Source organism: Oncorhynchus clarkii, chromosome 27 (genome assembly GCF_045791955.1).
Source record: "Oncorhynchus clarkii lewisi isolate Uvic-CL-2024 chromosome 27, UVic_Ocla_1.0, whole genome shotgun sequence".
Classification (NCBI taxonomy): Eukaryota; Metazoa; Chordata; class Actinopteri; order Salmoniformes; family Salmonidae; genus Oncorhynchus; species Oncorhynchus clarkii.
Window position 1 is genome coordinate 37,907,489 of NC_092173.1, and position 16,429 is coordinate 37,923,917.

Sequence of the window (16,429 nt, forward strand, 5' to 3'; positions counted from 1 at the left end):
GCCCTGGTCTGGAGTCTCCAGGAGATGACTTGACTAAGCTGACCTGGTCTGGAATCTCCAGGAGATGACTTGGCTAAAATGACCTGGTCTGGAGTCTCCAGGGGATCATTTGGCTAAACTGACCTGGTCTGGAGTCTCCAGGGGATGATTTGGCTAAGCTGACCTGGTCTGGAGTCTCCAGGGGATGATTTGGCTAAATTGATCTGGTCTGAAATCTCCAGGGGATGATTTGACTAAACTGACCTGGTCTGGAATCTCCAGAACAGAATACAATGTGCTGTGTCCTGAACCCTGTACCTCTGGACTCTAGTCTCTGGAGATGTTCTGTCCAGATTGGGCCTCCAAAGCTCCTCTGACATGACAGGACCTAGACTTTGGACTCCTGGGCTGTGTCGAGTTGGTAATGTGGCGCCCCTATCTGACCTGGCTAAGGGGGGGGGGGTCCATAGGGGCCTCAACAGCTGAGACTGACCTAAGGACTGAGCGCAGCAGATGGGGTTTAACTCTGCATTGCAGATAGCAAAGCCTGGAGGGACACAATCACACACACTCACGCATGCACACTCACGCATGCACACACACACACACACACACACACACACACACACACACACACACACATGGAGAGAGCCAAACATGGTTTATAAGTTATCATCATGCATGGGTAGTGTGTCACTACCTCCCTTCCGTGTGGGCTGAAACACATAGATTATCTTATATCATTAAATGGCTCCCTAAATCACTAAATCAATCAAATCAATCTGTCACATGATGTATTTTACAGTACACACCTCATGACATTATTTACATAAACCTGACCACACAGTAAATTGAAGCCCATTCACAGATATACAGTGCATTTCATCAAGGTTCCCTCTGTACTTTGCTCTTTGCCTTCGATCCTGACTAGTCTCCCAGTCCCTGCCGCTGAAAAACATCCCCGCAGCATGATGCTGCCACCACCATGCTTCACCATAGGGATGGTGCCAGGTTGGCTCAATGCTGGTTTTATCCAACCAGACAATCTTGCTTCTCATGGTCTGAGAGTCTTTAGTTGCCTTTTGGTAAACTCCAAGTGGCCTAGCTTCCTGGTTATCCTTCTGGAAGGTTTTCCCATCTCCACAGAGGAACTCTAGAGCTCTGTCAGAGTGACCATCGGGTTTATCTTCCTGCTAAGGGTCATTCCCCCGATTGCTCAGTTTGGCCGGGCGGCCAGCTCTAGGGAGTATGTAAATAAAGTTTTTCTGTTTTTTCTGTGTAGATTGCTGAGGACAAAATGTGGAAAAACTCAAGGGGACTGAATACTTTCCGAAGGCACTGTATAAGATGAAGTCACTGCTGGTCCCAGAAGGATAAAGGTTGGTGCTTCTAGGTTGTTCATGGTAGTTGTTCATTCATGTCTCACTACTTTCTCCTCGTTATGTTGAAGTGTAACCAGATGACTCATTAATAACTGTCTCCTCATTATGTTGGAGTGTAACCAGATGACTCATTAGTAACTGTCTCCTCGATATGCTGAAGTGTAACCAGATGACTCATTTCTAAGAGACATGTGAGACGCTAGCGTCCCACCTAGTCAACAGGAAATGGAAGTGTGCAATGCCAAATGCTAATAGTACTCGATAAAACTCAAACTTTCATTAAAACACACATGCAGGGTACTGAATTAAAGCTACACTCGTTGTGAATCTAGCCAACATGTCAGATTTTTAAAATGCTTTTCGGCGAAAGCATGAGAAGCTATTATCTGATAGCATGCAACACCCCGAAATACCTGAAGGGGACGTAAACAAAATAATTAGCGTAGCCGGCGCTACACAAAACGCAGAAATAAAATATAAAACATTCATTACCTTTGACAAGCTTCTTTGTTGGCACTCCTATATGTCCCATAAACATCACAATTGGGTCTTTTTCCCGATTAAATCCGTCCATGTATACCCAAAATGTCAATTTATATAGCCCGTCTGATCCATCCAAAAGCTCTGTTCCAAAACGCAACATCATTTTTTTAAATTAAATAAGTTGCCTATATTCTTTGACAAAACACTTCAAACTACTTTTGTAACCCAACTTTAGGTATTTGTAAAAGTTAATAATCGATCAAATTGATCACTGGGCGATCTGTATTCAATAGCAGCTACTCTTGAAATCGTGGTCCTTTTTCTCTCTCCCATAAGTATCTTCCTGTTTACTGGACGAAAGGAAGGACCTATTTATCATTCCACAAAGGATTTAAACCAATGAAAATGCCAGTACTGGCGACATCGTGTGGAAGTTGTAGGAACTGCAACCTCACCGTTATCTATTTTTGCATTATGTTAAAGTGTAACCAGATGACTCATTAATAACTGTCTCCTCGTTATGTTGAAGTGTAACCAGATGACTTATTAATAACTGTCTCCTCGTTATGTTGGAGTGTAACCAGATGTAGAACCCTCTGTGGAACGGGTTCTACCTGCAATCAAAAGGGTTCTACCTGGAACCAAAGGGGTTCTGCTATGAGGACAGCTGAAGAACCATTTGGAACATTGAATCTACTTCTCATCAGATCTATATCATAAATTTCATGGATTACAAATAGCAAGAACAGATCACTCTAGAGTCATCAAATCAAATCAAAATCAAATCAAAGTTTATGTGTCGGGGGGCTAGGGTCAGTTTGTTATATCTGGAGTACTTCTCCTGTCCTATTCGGTGTCCTGTGTGAATCTAAGTGTGCGTTTCCTAATTCTCTCCTTCTCTCTTTATTTCTCTCTCTCGGAGGACCTGAGCCCTAGGACCATGCCCCAGGACTACCTGACATGATGACTCCTTGCTGTCCCCAGTCCACCTGGCCGTGCTGCTGCTCCAGTTTCAACTGTTCTGCCTTATTATTATTTGACCATGCTGGTCATTTATGAACATTTGAACATCTTGGCCATGTTCTGTTATAATCTCCACCCGGCACAGCCAGAAGAGGACTGGCCACCCCACATAGCCTGGTTCCTCTCTAGGTTTCTTCCTAGGTTTTGGCCTTTCTAGGGAGTTTTTCCTAGCCACCGTGCTTCTACACCTGCATTGCTTGCTGTTTGGGGTTTTAGGCTGGGTTTCTGTACAGCACTTTGAGATATCAGCTGATGTACGAAGGGCTATATAAATACATTTGATTTTTGATTTGATTTGATTTGATTTGATTTTGATTTGATTTGATCACTCTAGAGTCAGAAGTTAACAGCAAGAACAGATCACTCTGGAGTCAGAAGTTAATAGCAAGAACAGATCACTCTGGAGTCAGAAGTTAACCTCAAGAACAGATCGCTCTGGAGTCAGAAGTTAACAGGATGTGTAATTTAGCCTATTAAACACAAAAAACGATGTCTCAGTTGAAAATTAGGCCGGTCTGATGCCAAAAAAGGAAAACTCTTGCCTACTTAAACCATATTTTATTTCATTTTTGCACTCAAAAGTGAATGTAGTTCCCATAGAGTGTAGTTCCCATAGTTAGCTACACTGCTACATGGCAAAACATTTTTTTTTACTGAAAACACTATCAGATTTTCAAAATGTATATAAATTACTAGCTGATCTGCATGTAGTTGACATATCAGCAATACTGATCATTACATTGCTGAGCTCATCTGCCCACCTCCCATATCTTGTTCACATCTTACCTGTCAGTTCCTTGTTCACATCTTACCTGTCAGTTCCTTGTTCACAATTTACCTATGAGTTCCTTGTTCACATCTTACCAGTCAGTTCCTTGTTCACATGCTACCTGTCAGTTTGTTGTTCACATCTTACCAGTCAGTTCCTTGTTCACATCTTACCTGTCAGTTCCTTGTTCACATGCTACCTGTCAGTTCCTTGTTCACATCTTACCAGGCAGTTCCTTGTTCACATCTTACCAGTCAGTTCCTTGTTCACATCTTACCTTTCACTTCCTTGTTCACATCTTACCAGTCAGTTGTTTGTTCACATGCTACCTGTCAGTTTGTTGTTCACATCTTACCAGTCAGTTCCTTGTTCACATCTTACCAGTCAGTTCCTTGTTCACATCTTACCTTTCACTTCCTTGTTCACATCTTACCAGTCAGTTGTTTGTTCACATGCTACCTGTCAGTTCCTTGGGGATTCCACTCTATTGACTTTCATCGTACATGGATTCACATGCTACAGCAGGTTGTAACTGGAGACAGTATCGTTCTGTGTTTCAGTCAATGCTAAATTGATTCCCCTCCATTGGCTTGTCTGTATACTGTTTATACTCCACAAATCATTCAATTCCTCTCTATGTTGCTGCTGTATCTAAGGGATAGATATAGATTGATTGGATAGGGTAGCGTTTGCATTGATGGTGTGTTACCAGCAGTGTTTTATGTTATTTGCATGCTATTCTTATGGCCTTCTCATATGTTTCACATATGTACACTGTACGTTCTCTTGTGTTGAATTCCACTGATATTCAGTGCTGTTCATAATGCACCCTGCCACTCTAAAACACACCATGTATAGCCGTATTCCCAAGATGTCCAATGTGATGTTACTGTACTGTCAAAAGTTAATTCATGAGTTTCCCTTTAATGGTTTTCTCCAGCCTGCCTGTGGTATGCTCTGAAGGCATGTCCTATATTTCATGACAATCACATACTAATTGTTGCATCTCTTCCACAGACCCACTGTATGGTCATATCCCCTGAACACTAATGTCATGTTCACGTCAGCAGTGACATCTTTTCTTCACACATTAAACTCTATGGTATATTCAACTTATAACATAGATGTGTCTATCATGCACATCTGCTCCTGTTACACATGCAGGTTGACCTGTATTGTGATAAGTCTTGTCCTGGAGGCAGAACAGAACTAGGCCAGCTGCAAAGTCAAAATTGGCTATATTGTAAAATATGAAACACTACATTTAAGTTTAGGGTTAGGCATTAGTGGTTAAGGTTAGGGTTAATGTTCAACTCAGATTTGATGACTTTGTGCCTGTGCCAGCTAGTGACCAATCTGCAGAGATGCCTCCAGAACAGGATTCATGACAAAAAATGCTAACCTGTCACTAAAAACATGTACTGTTCTTTCGGTTACAGGCCCAACGCGCTAATCACTAGGCTACCTGCCTCCCCGTCACATGGGCCTATAGATGATTTGGACAAGGAAAGGGTTCATGAGTCTGTAGATGATTTGGACAAGGAAAGGGTTCATGGGTCTGTAGATGATTTGGACAAGGAAAAGGTTCATGGGTCTGATTGCATGTGCAACAACCTCCCACAGTCTCACATCAGAATTAGACGTTGATGAAATGTCTCTCAAAAATCAAAATTCAAAGTTGTTGCAAACATGTTTATGGTTCATTTTAGGAATGAACTCCACAATCTTAAGGTTAGGCATTAACTCTGAATGGTTAAGGTTTGGAATAGGTTTAAAATCTCAAAAGTAACGTTCTATCGCTGGATTCGAACTTGCAACGCCCGTCCGCCATCCTCGTCCACAACGCCCTAGCAAAACCCGAAACCTACTTGAAGCTAACAGCGATCACTGTTGCCCCTAGTGGCCAGTTTTCACATCATCTCCCGATGTTGCATACTCAATTGTATCTCAGATGGCCAGTGGTGTAAAGTACTTAAGTATATTTAAAACCAAAAAGTTTCAGTCTTCTACTCAAGTAGTATTTTACTGGGTGACTTTCACTTTTGCATTTTCTATTAAGTTATCAATAATTTTACTCAAGTATGATCATTGGGTACTTTTTCCACTACTGTGGGTGACCTGGCTGTTCATGCTTGTCTCTGATGTGTGTGTACTCCTCAGTGTGTTTGTGTATACTGTACACGTGGGTCTGTGTAAATGTATCTTCTAATGTTGTCTGTATGAGCTTGTGCATGTACTGTATACTGTGTGTTTCTGTGCACTTGTTGTATGTTAAACAGTCTAGATTATGCTCTGCTAGCAGCCTCACTCTGTATCAAAAAATGTTCTCCTACGTCCCTCTTTCCCTCTCTCCTCCCTGGGTTGGATGTGGCCTCCTCTGACACATTGTCATTGTAAAGAAAAAACTGAAATCATCAATACAGTGTATTGTTAATAGAATAGCACCATCTTGGGGTAGATGCTGAAGCTAAGTTATCTTATTTATTTACAGAAACACAGATCTGGGTTTTATCTTGTTGAGGAAATGGGGATATCCTTTTCTGGAACAGAGCTGTCTCTTCTCCCTTCTCGCTAGCCTTAGTTCTCTCTCTCTCTCTCTCTCTCTCTCTCTCTCTCTCTCTCTCTCTCTCTCTCTCTCTCTCTCTCTCTCTCTCTCTCTCTCTCTCTCTCGCTCGCTCTCTTTCTCTCACTCTCTTTCTCTCCCTCTGCTGTGGAGATAGTCAATAGTACCTCAGTCAATGCAGTTAGTGGGAGTGTGCTTGTTTTAGTGTTGCTCAGCAGTTTATCATCTTGGAGTTTGGATGGGCCTCCTTAAACAGACAGAGCCATAGAGATAGGGACTGGAGGGAGGAAGAGAGAGAACAAAGGTTATAGAATTATATAATCCAGAGTGATTTAATGTTCTTTCTTTGCTGACTCACAGTTCGATTTCTCAGTCAGATCTGAATTTTACCCCCAAGTCTCTCCTCTGGTTAATCTGAACCTCTTTCCTGTCCCCTTTAACAGAACCTTACCCCAGTCTCTCCTCTGGCTAATCTGAACCTCTTCCCTGTCCCCTTTAACAGAACCTTACCCCAGTCTCTCCTCTGGTTAATCTGAACCTCTTCCCTGTCCCCTTTAACAGAACCTTACCTCAGTCTCTCCTCTGGATAATCTGAACCTCTTCCCTGTCCCCTTTAACAGAGCCTTACCCCAGTCTCTCCTCTGGCTAATCTGAACCTCTTCCCTGTCCCCTTTAACAGAACCTTACCTCAGTCTCTCTATGGCTAATCTGAACCTCTTTCCTGTCCCCTTTAACAGAGCCTTACCCCAGTCTCTCCTCTGGCTAATCTGAACCTCTTCCCTGTCCCCTTTAACAGAACCTTACCTCAGTCTCTCTATGGCTAATCTGAACCTCTTCCCTGTCCCCTTTAACAGAGCCTTACCCCAGTCTCTCTTCTGGCTAATCTGAACCTCTTCCCTGTCCCCTTTAACAGAGCCTTACCCCAGTCTCTCCTCTGGCTAATCTGAACCTCTTCCCTGTCCCCTTTTAAACGGAACTGATGTTACAGGCGAAAACCAGATAAAATTCCAATCAGGAAGTGCCGCATTTTTTGAAAGCGCTTCATGCCAACGACTCCTTATATGGCTGTGAATGGGCTACGAATGAGCTTACGCTTTCTACGTATTCCCCAAGGTGTCTACAGCATTGTGACATCTTTTTACGCATTTATGTTGAAGAATAGCCGTAAGGGACCACATTGAACAAGTGGTCACATGATGGCTCCCGCAGAAAATCTTGCGTAAAGTACTGAGGTAGCCATTATTCCAGTCGCTTCTAATGAGAAACCAATTGTCACAACGGATATATTATCGAATAGATATGTGAAAAACACCTTGAGGGTTGATTCTAAACAATGTTTCCCATGTTTCTGTCGATATTATGGAGCTAATTTGGAAAAAAGTTTGCCGTTGTAGTGACCGCATTTTCCGGTCGATTTCTCAACCAAACGTGAAGAACAAACGGGAGCTATTTCGCCTATAAAAATAATATTTTTTTTAAAAAGGAACATTTGCTATCTAACTGGGAGTCTCCTGAGTGAAAACATCCGAAGTTCTTCAAAGGTAAATTATTTAATTGGATTGCTTTTCTTATTTTCGTGAAAATGTTGCCTGCTGGTAGCAGAACCTAGCATAGCATTATGCCATGATAAACTTACACAAATGCTTGTCTAGCGTTGGCTGTAAAGCATATTTTGAAAATCTGAGATGACAGTGTGATTAAGAAAAAAGCTAAACTGTGTCTCAATATATTTAATTTGTGATTTTCATGAATAGGAAGATTTTCTAGGAAGATTTATGTCCGCTGCGTTATGCTAATTAGTTTGAGGCGATGCCTGTGCCCTGTCCCCTTTAACAGAACCTTACCCCAGTCTGTCCTCTGGCTAATCTGAACCTCTTCCCTGTCCCCTTTAACAGAGCCTTCTCCTCAGAGCCCTGCCCTACATGGTTCTCTCCTACCGACATTCTGACTCTGTTTTCAATTTCAGAATGTCGCCTGTGACCAGAGAGATTCAACCGCAGCCCATTTCCATGTGACCTTCCCAAACAGTAGGCCCAGGGAGACAGGCTCCTAATTAAATCTTTATCATTCTGACTCCCTGGAAACGCAGAGCACGATTGAATGAAGCTGTGTCTACAGTGTGTTCACGACACAGACATCTGCACTCACTCTATTAGATACCCAGCTTCAGGTAGAGGTTGACCTTTGATGCAGATCTAGGATCAGATTACCTTCCTTTCATCTGAACCTAACCACTGTGGGAGGGGGAGGGGTAACTTCCTCCTCTAAAGGGTAACTACATCCTACGCCCTTGGCTCTTGGATATCCAAATTAAGTAAACATTTGCACAATAATTGATGTGGAGCAATGTTGTACTTCAAAACACCTCCATGCCATCTCCCCAATTCTGGTAGACATTGGACACAAGGAAGTAACCCCTGGTAGGTAGTATAATAACGGGCCCAGACTCCCAGACTCACAGCTGATTGGGAGATACTGTATCAATCAACGTTTACAAAGGGAGAATTAACATCTGGAGGCTTTTGTTTGCTGTCACTGGCTTCACCTCCCCTCCAATCCAACAGATTGTCTCTGCCTCTCTCTTTATCTGTCGCTCCTGCTCCCTCTCTGTTGCTCTCTCTCTCTCTCTCTCTCTCTCTCTCTCTCTCTCTCTCCCTCTCTCTCTCTCTCTCTCTCTCTCTCTGTCTCTCAATGCAATTACATTTCAATGTAAGGGCTTTGTTGGCATGGGAAACATATGTTAACATTGCTAAAGCAAGTGAACTAGATAATAAACAAAAGTGAAATAGGCAATAAAAATTAACAGTAAATATTACACTCACCAAAGTTCCAATATAATGAAGACATTACAAATGTCATATTATGTGCAAATAGTTAAAGGACAAAAGGGAGAATGAATAAGCATATAGATGGGTTGTATTTAAAATGGTGTTTGTTCTTCACTGGTTGCCCTTTCCTTCTGGCAACAGATGACACATTGCTGCTGTGATGGCACACTGGTATTTCACCCAATAGATATGGGAGTTTATCAAAATTGGGTTTGTTTTCTAATTCTTTATGGATTTGTGTAATCTGAGGGAAATATGTGTCTCTTTTATGGTCATACATTTGGCAGGAGGTTAGGAAGTGCAGCTCAGTTTCCACCTCATTGCTTTCTGTTTGTCACTCCCTCTCTCCCGGATTGTATCTCTCTCTCAACACCCCTCCCCCCACCCCCCAACCCCTACCCACCCTCAATGTATCCCTCTCTCCCGGATTGTATCTCTCTCTCAACACCCCTCCCCCCTACCCCCACCCCCCACCCACCCTCAATGTATCCCTCTCTCCCGGATTGTATCTCTCTCTCAACACCCCTCCCCCCACCCACCACCCCCTACCCACCCTCAATGTATCCCTCTCTCCCGGATTGTATCTCTCTCTCAACACCCCTCCCCCCTACCCCCACCCCCCACCCACCCTCAATGTATCCCTCTCTCCCGGATTGTATCTCTCTCTCAACACCCCTCCCCCCACCCACCACCCCCTACCCACCCTCAATGTATCCCTCTCTCCCGGATTGTATCTCTCTCTCAACACCCCTCCCCCCTACCCCCACCCCCCACCCACCCCCAATGTGTCATTGTACTTTCCTTCATGATCCATCCCTGAAACGGCTTCTTAGGCTCGGAGCTGAAATACACTTAGGGTTGATGTAGAACACACTTGATTGAAGACAGCAATACACTACAACAACTGCCGTAAGGTGTAGCACTATGATCATAACAGTCATAGTTAAAGGTAATTTACAAATTTGACAGCACAGCAAGGTCTGTAGCAGCTAATCACTGAACATGTATGGCCCACTATAACTCTCCATCTGTCATTTTATCTTTAAGACTAATTATCATTGGCAGGTGAATTAATTTGCTTATCATAACAGAATTATATTTCCCCCATTTACTTTTATCTCTGTATATATCTCCACTCTGTATTCCTCCCTCTCATCTCCTCCACCTCTCCTCCTCTCCTCCTCCTGTCCTCCTGTCCTCCCTCTCATCTCCTCCTCCCCTCCACCTCTTCTACTCCTGTCCTCCTGTCCTCCCTCTCATCTCATTCTCCCCTCCACCTCTCCTACTCCTGTCCTCCTGCCCTCCCTCTCATCTCATTCTCCCCTCCACCTCTCCTACTCCTGTCCTCCTGCCCTCCCTCTCATCTCCTCCTCCTCTCCACCTCTCCTCCTCCTGTCCTCCTGTCCTCCCTCTCCTCTCCACCTCTCCTCCTCCTGTCATCCTGTCCTCCTCATCTCCTCCTCTCCTCTCCACCTCTCCTCCTCCCCTCCACCTCTCCTCCTCCTGTCCCCTGTCCTCCTGTCCTCCTGTCCTCCCCTCCTCATCTCCTCCTCTCCACCTCTCCTCCTCCCCTCCACCTCTCCTCCTCCTGTCCTCCTGTTTTCCCTCTCATCTCCTCCTCCCCTCCCACCTCTCCTCCGCCTGTCCCCCTGTCCTCCTGTCCTCCTGTCCTCCCCTCCTCATCTCCTCCTCTCCACCTCTATTCCTCCTCCTGTCCTCCTGTCCTCCCTCTCATCTACTCCTCCCCTCCACCTCTCCTCCTCCTCTCCTCCTGTCCTCCTCCTGTAATCCTGTCCTCCCCTCCTCATCTCCCCCTTTCACTTCTCCCTCCATCTATCTTGACATCTTTCTCTCTCATCTATCTAGTTTTCCTACACATTATTTACATACAGTATCCTGTTTTTTCATGGTAGGCATCTCCTCCAAGCTAAATCACCAGAGGAGAAGGAAAACGCCAGAGGCGAGATAGCTTCAAATAAAACATGAAAGTACTCTTCTCTTTATTAAGATAAATTAAAGTTTTACTTTCAATGAAACGCTCCACTCTGACACCAATTCAAAGAGAAAACTTTGGATTGTAGTCATTAAAGTGTGTCCCAAGTTGCAGAAAGGACACATGTTGTTTTAAGTCTCCCTCAGTTTGATACTGTACGTATGTATTAATTACTGTTGGCTAATGAAGACCTAATTATTCACTTCAATTAACAGATACACCTTAGTGGCTTGGTCCCATGTGTGTCATTTCTGTTATCATGTCTGCTTCGCTTTCATATTAATTCAGATCATGTTTACCTGATGCCTGCATGTCGACACACATTTGCTACTCTTTGATGAGAAAACAAAACATTTGTGTGTGCCTGCCACAGGGGGCTTGTGGCACCTTAACTAGGGAGGATGGGCTCGTGGTCATGGCTGGAGTAGAACGAGTGGAATGGTATCAAAAACATCAAACACATGGTTTCTATGTATTTGATACCATTCCGTTTACTCTGTTCCAGCCTTCACTGGTGTATGCTTGAGCGTGTGCGTTAACCTGTGGGTGCGTGTGCATGCATGTGTATGTGTTTACCTGTTTGTGTGTGTGTGTGTGTGTGTGTGTGTGTGTGTGTGTGTGTGTGTGTGTGTGTGTGTGTGTGTGTGTGTGTGTGCGTGTGCGTTAACCTGTGGGTGCGTGTGTGTGCGTGTGCATGTGTACGTGTGTGCATGTGTGTGTGTGTGTGTGTTTACCTGTTTGTGTGTGTGTGTGTGTGTGTGTGTGTGTGTGTGTGTGTGTGTGTGTGTGTGTGTGTGTTAACCTGTGGGTGCGTGTGCATGCATGCATGTGTGTGTGTGTGTGTGTGTGTGTGTGTGCGTGTGTGCATGTGTGTGTGTTTACCTGTGTGTGTTGTGTGTGCGTGTGTGTTTACCTGTGTGTGTGTGTGTGTGTGCGTGTGCATGTGTGCGTGTGTGTTTTCCTGTGTGTGTGTGTGTGTGTGTGTGTGTGTGTGTGTGTGTGCATGTGTGTGTGTTTACCTGTGTGTGTTGTGTGTGGGTGTGTGTTTACCTGTGTGCTGTGTGTGGGCGTGTTATTGTTCTGTCATGTTAATGTAAAGACATCTCTCCCCTGCTGCATATTATTACTTATCCGATGCTGTTATCGGATGAGAAGGCAGTCTCCTGTATAACCCATCTGTCTATGGGGGATTCTGACACCTTGTTTGTTTACCACACAAGCTAACATTGTAGCCACCTGAGTACATGGTATTTTGTTAGCCCTGTAGGACATAATAGGGTAGGATATGGAAGGATAGGATATAGTCGGGTAGAATTGGGTAGTGTAGTGTAAGGGTAGGATAGGGTAAGGTAGGATAGTATAAGGTAGAATAGGGTAGGGTAGGGTAGGGTAGGGTAGGGTAGGGTAGGGTAGGGTTGTGTAGGGTAGGGTAAGGATAGGGTAGGGTGGGTAGTATAGGGTAGGGTAGCATAGGGTAAGGTCGGATAGTATAAGGTAGGATAGTATAAGGTAGGATAGGGTAGGGAAGGGTTGTATAGGGTAGGGTAGGATAGGGTAGGGTAGGATAGGGTAAGGTAGGATAGTATAAGGTAGGATAGGGTAGGGTAGGGTTGTATAGGATAGGGTATGGTAGGGTAGGGAATGGTAGCAAAGGGTAGGGTCAGATTGGATAGGATTAGGTAGGGTAGGATAGGATAGGGTAGGGTGGGTAGAGTAGGGTAGGATGGGATAGGGTAGCGTAGGATAGGGTAGAGTGGAGTAGGGTAAGGTAGGGTAGGGTAGGTAGGTTAGGTTAGGATAGGATAGGATAGGATAGGGTAGGGTAGGTTAGGCTAGGATTAGGTAGGATATGTAGATAGGATAGGATAGGATAAGGTAAGGTAAGATAAGGTAGGGCAAGATAGGGTATGGTCGAATAGGGTAGGGTAAAGTGGGGTAGGATAGGATAGATTAGTGTAGGATAACATAGATTAGGGTAGGATAGGATAGGGTAGTATAGGGTAGTTAAGGATAGGGTAGGAAAGGACAGGACAGGGATAGGGTGGGAAAGGATAAGATAGGGTAAGAAAGGATAGGGTGGGAATGGGTAGGGTAGGCCAGGATAGGGTAGGATAGAGATATGATATGGTAGAGTGTGGTAGGATAAGATATGTTCGGAGTGTATATGATGTGGTAGGATAAGATAGGGTAGGGTAGAGTGATATAGGGTTGGATAAGTTAGAGAAACTTGATTTGCAGACTTGTTTACGTGCTGCTGTTCGTTTTGCTGCTAACCTTACTTTGCTACCTGACAACTTTACTGTTTTTACTTTTTAATATTCACGTGGAAAAGTCCACAGACCCACTCCAAAAGGCTTTCGGAGCCATCATCGACTCAGTGGGTTTTGTCCAACATGTCTCCAGACTTACTCACTGCCAGAGTCATACTCTGGACCAAGTTTTGTCCCATGGAATAAATATTGTGGATCTTAATGTTTTTCCTCATAATTCTGGACTATCGCACCACCATTTTATTACGTTTACAATTGCAACAAATAATCTGCTCTGACCCCAACCAAGGAGCTTCAAAAGTCGAGCTATAAATTCTCAGACAACCCAAAGAATCCTTGATGCCCTTCCAGACTCCCTCTGCCTACCCAAGGACGTCAGAGGACAAAAATCAGTTACCACCTAACTGAGGAACTCAATTTAACCTTGTGCAATACCCTAGATGAGGTTGCACCCCTAAAAGCTAAAAACATTTGTCATAAGAAACTAGCTCCCTGGTATACAGAAAATATCCGAGCTCTGAAGCAAGCTTCCAGAAAATTGGAATGGAAATGGCGCCACACAAAACTGGAAGTCTGCCAAATAGCTTGGAAAGACAGTACCGTGCAGTATCGAAGAGCCCTCACTGCTGCTCGATCCACCTATTTTTCCAACTTAATTGAAGAAAATAAGAACAATCGGAAATGTATTTTTGATACAGTCGCAAAGCTAACTAAAAAGCTGCATTCCCCAAGAGAAGATGGCTTTCACTTCAGCAGTAATAAATTCATTAACTTCTTTGAGGAAAAAATCATGATCATTAGAAAGCAAATTACGGGCTCCTCTTTAAATCTGTGAATTCCTCCAAAGCTCAGTTGTCCTGAGTCTACACAACTGCCAGGACCTAGGATCAAGAGAGACACTCAAGTGTTTTAGTACTATATCTTGACACAATGATGAAAATTACCTCTAAACCGTCAAGCTGCATACTGGATCCTATTCCAACTAAACTACTGAAAGAGCTGTTTCCTGTGCTTGGCCCTCCTATTTTGAACATAATAAATGGCTTTTTGTGTGTACCAAACTCACTAAAAGTGACAGTAATAAAGCCTCTCTTGAAAAAGCCAAACCTTGACGTAGAAAATATAAAAACTATCAACCTATAAATATCTCCCATTCCTCTCAAAGAAAATGAAAAGGCTGTTGCGCAGCAACTCACTTCCTTCCAGAAGACAAACAATGTATACGAAATGCTTCAGTCTGGTTTTAGACCGCATCATAGCACAGAGACTGCACTTGTGAAGGTGTTAAATTACCTTTTAATGGCGTCAGACCGAGGCTCTGCATCTGTCCTCGTGCTCCTAGACCTTAGTGCTGCTTTTAATACCATCGGTTACCACATTCTTTTGGAGAGATTGGAAACTCAAATTGGTCTACACAGACAAGTTCTGGCCTGATTTAGATCTTATCTGTCGGAAAGATATCAATTTGTCTCTGTGAATGGTTTGTCCTCTAACAAATGAACTGTACATTTCGGTGTTCCTCAAGGTTCCGTTTTAGGACCGCTATTGTTTTCACTATATACACTGCTCAAAAAAATAAAGGGAACACTTAAACAACACAATGTAACTCCAAGTCAATCACACTTCTGTGAAATCAAACTGTCCACTAAGAAAGCAACACTGATAACAATAATTTCACATGCTGTTGTGCAAATGGAATAGACAACAGGTGGAAATTATAGGTAATTAGCAAGACACCCCCAATAAACGAGTAGTTCTGCAGGTGGTAACCACAGACCACTTCTCAGTTCCTATGCTTCCTGCTGATGTTTTGGTCACTTTTGAATGCTGGCGGTGCTTTCACTCTAGTGGTAGCATGAGACGGAGTCTACAACCCACACAAGTGGCTCAGGTAGTGCAGCTCATCCAGGATTCCACATCAATGCGAGCTGTGGCAAGAAGGTTTGCTGTGTATGTCAGCGTAGTGTCCAGAGCATGGAGGCGCTACCAGGAGACAGGCCAGTACATCAGGAGACGTGGAGGAGGCCGTAGGAAGGCAACAACCCAGCAGCAGGACCGCTACCTCTGCCTTTGTGCAAGGAGGAGCAGGAGGAACACTGCCAGAGCCCTGCAAAATGACCTCCAGCAGGTCACAAATGTGCATGTGTCTGCTCAAATGGTCAGAAACAGACTCCATGAGGGTGGTATGAGGGCCCGACATCCACAGGTGGGGGTTGTGCTTACAGCCCAACACCGTGCAGGACGTTTGGCATTTGCCAGAGAACACCAAGATTGGCAAATTCGCCACTGGGGCCCAGTGCACTTCACAGATGAAAGCAGGTTCACACTGAGCACGTGACAGACGTGACAGAGTCTGGAGACGCCGTGGAGAACGTTCTGCTGCCTGCAACATCCTCCAGCATGACCGGTTTGGCGGTGGGTCAGTCATGGTGTGGGGTGGCATTCCTTTGGGGGGCTTTCTCCTATAGAGCTCCATTTTTATGGAATGGTCTGCCTACCCATGTGAGAGACACAGACTCGGTCTCAAACTTTAAGTCTTTATTGAAGACTCATCTCTTCAGTATGTCCTTTGATTGAGTGTAGTCTGGTCCAGGACTGTGAAGGTGAACGGAAAGGCACTGGAGCAACGAACTGCCCTCGCTGTCTCTGCCTGGCCGGTTCCCCTCTCTCCACTGGGATTCTCTGCCTCTAACCCTATTACAGGGGCTGAGTCACTGACTTACTGGTGCTCTTTCATGTCGTCCCTAGGAGGGGTGCGTCACTTGAGTAGGTTGAGTCACTTACGTGGTCTTCCTGTCTGGGTTGGCGCCCCCCCTTCGGTTGTGCTGTGGCAGAGATCTTTGTGGGCTATACTCAGCCTTGTTTCAGGATGGTAAGTTGGTGGTTGAAGATATCCCTCTACTGGTGTGGGGGCTGTGCTTTGGCAAAGTGGGTGCAGTTATATCCTGCCGGTTTAGCCCTGTCTGGGGGTATCATCAGATGGGGCCACAGTGTCTCCTGACCCCTCCTGTCTCAGGCTCCAGTATTTATGCTGCAGTAGTTTATGTGTCTGGGGGCTAGGGTCAGTCTGTTATATCTGGAGTATTTATCCTGTCTTATCTGGTGTCCTGTGTGAATTTAGGTATGCTCTCTCTAATTC

General features: G+C 44.5%; 1 pseudogene; it reads left to right on the forward strand.

Moving 5' to 3' along the window:
• The window catches only part of LOC139385777 (acetylcholinesterase-like), a 554,167-nt pseudogene extending 551,232 nt beyond the window's left edge, over positions 1–2,935 (forward strand).
• The last annotated feature ends 13,494 nt before the right edge of the window (positions 2,936–16,429 follow it).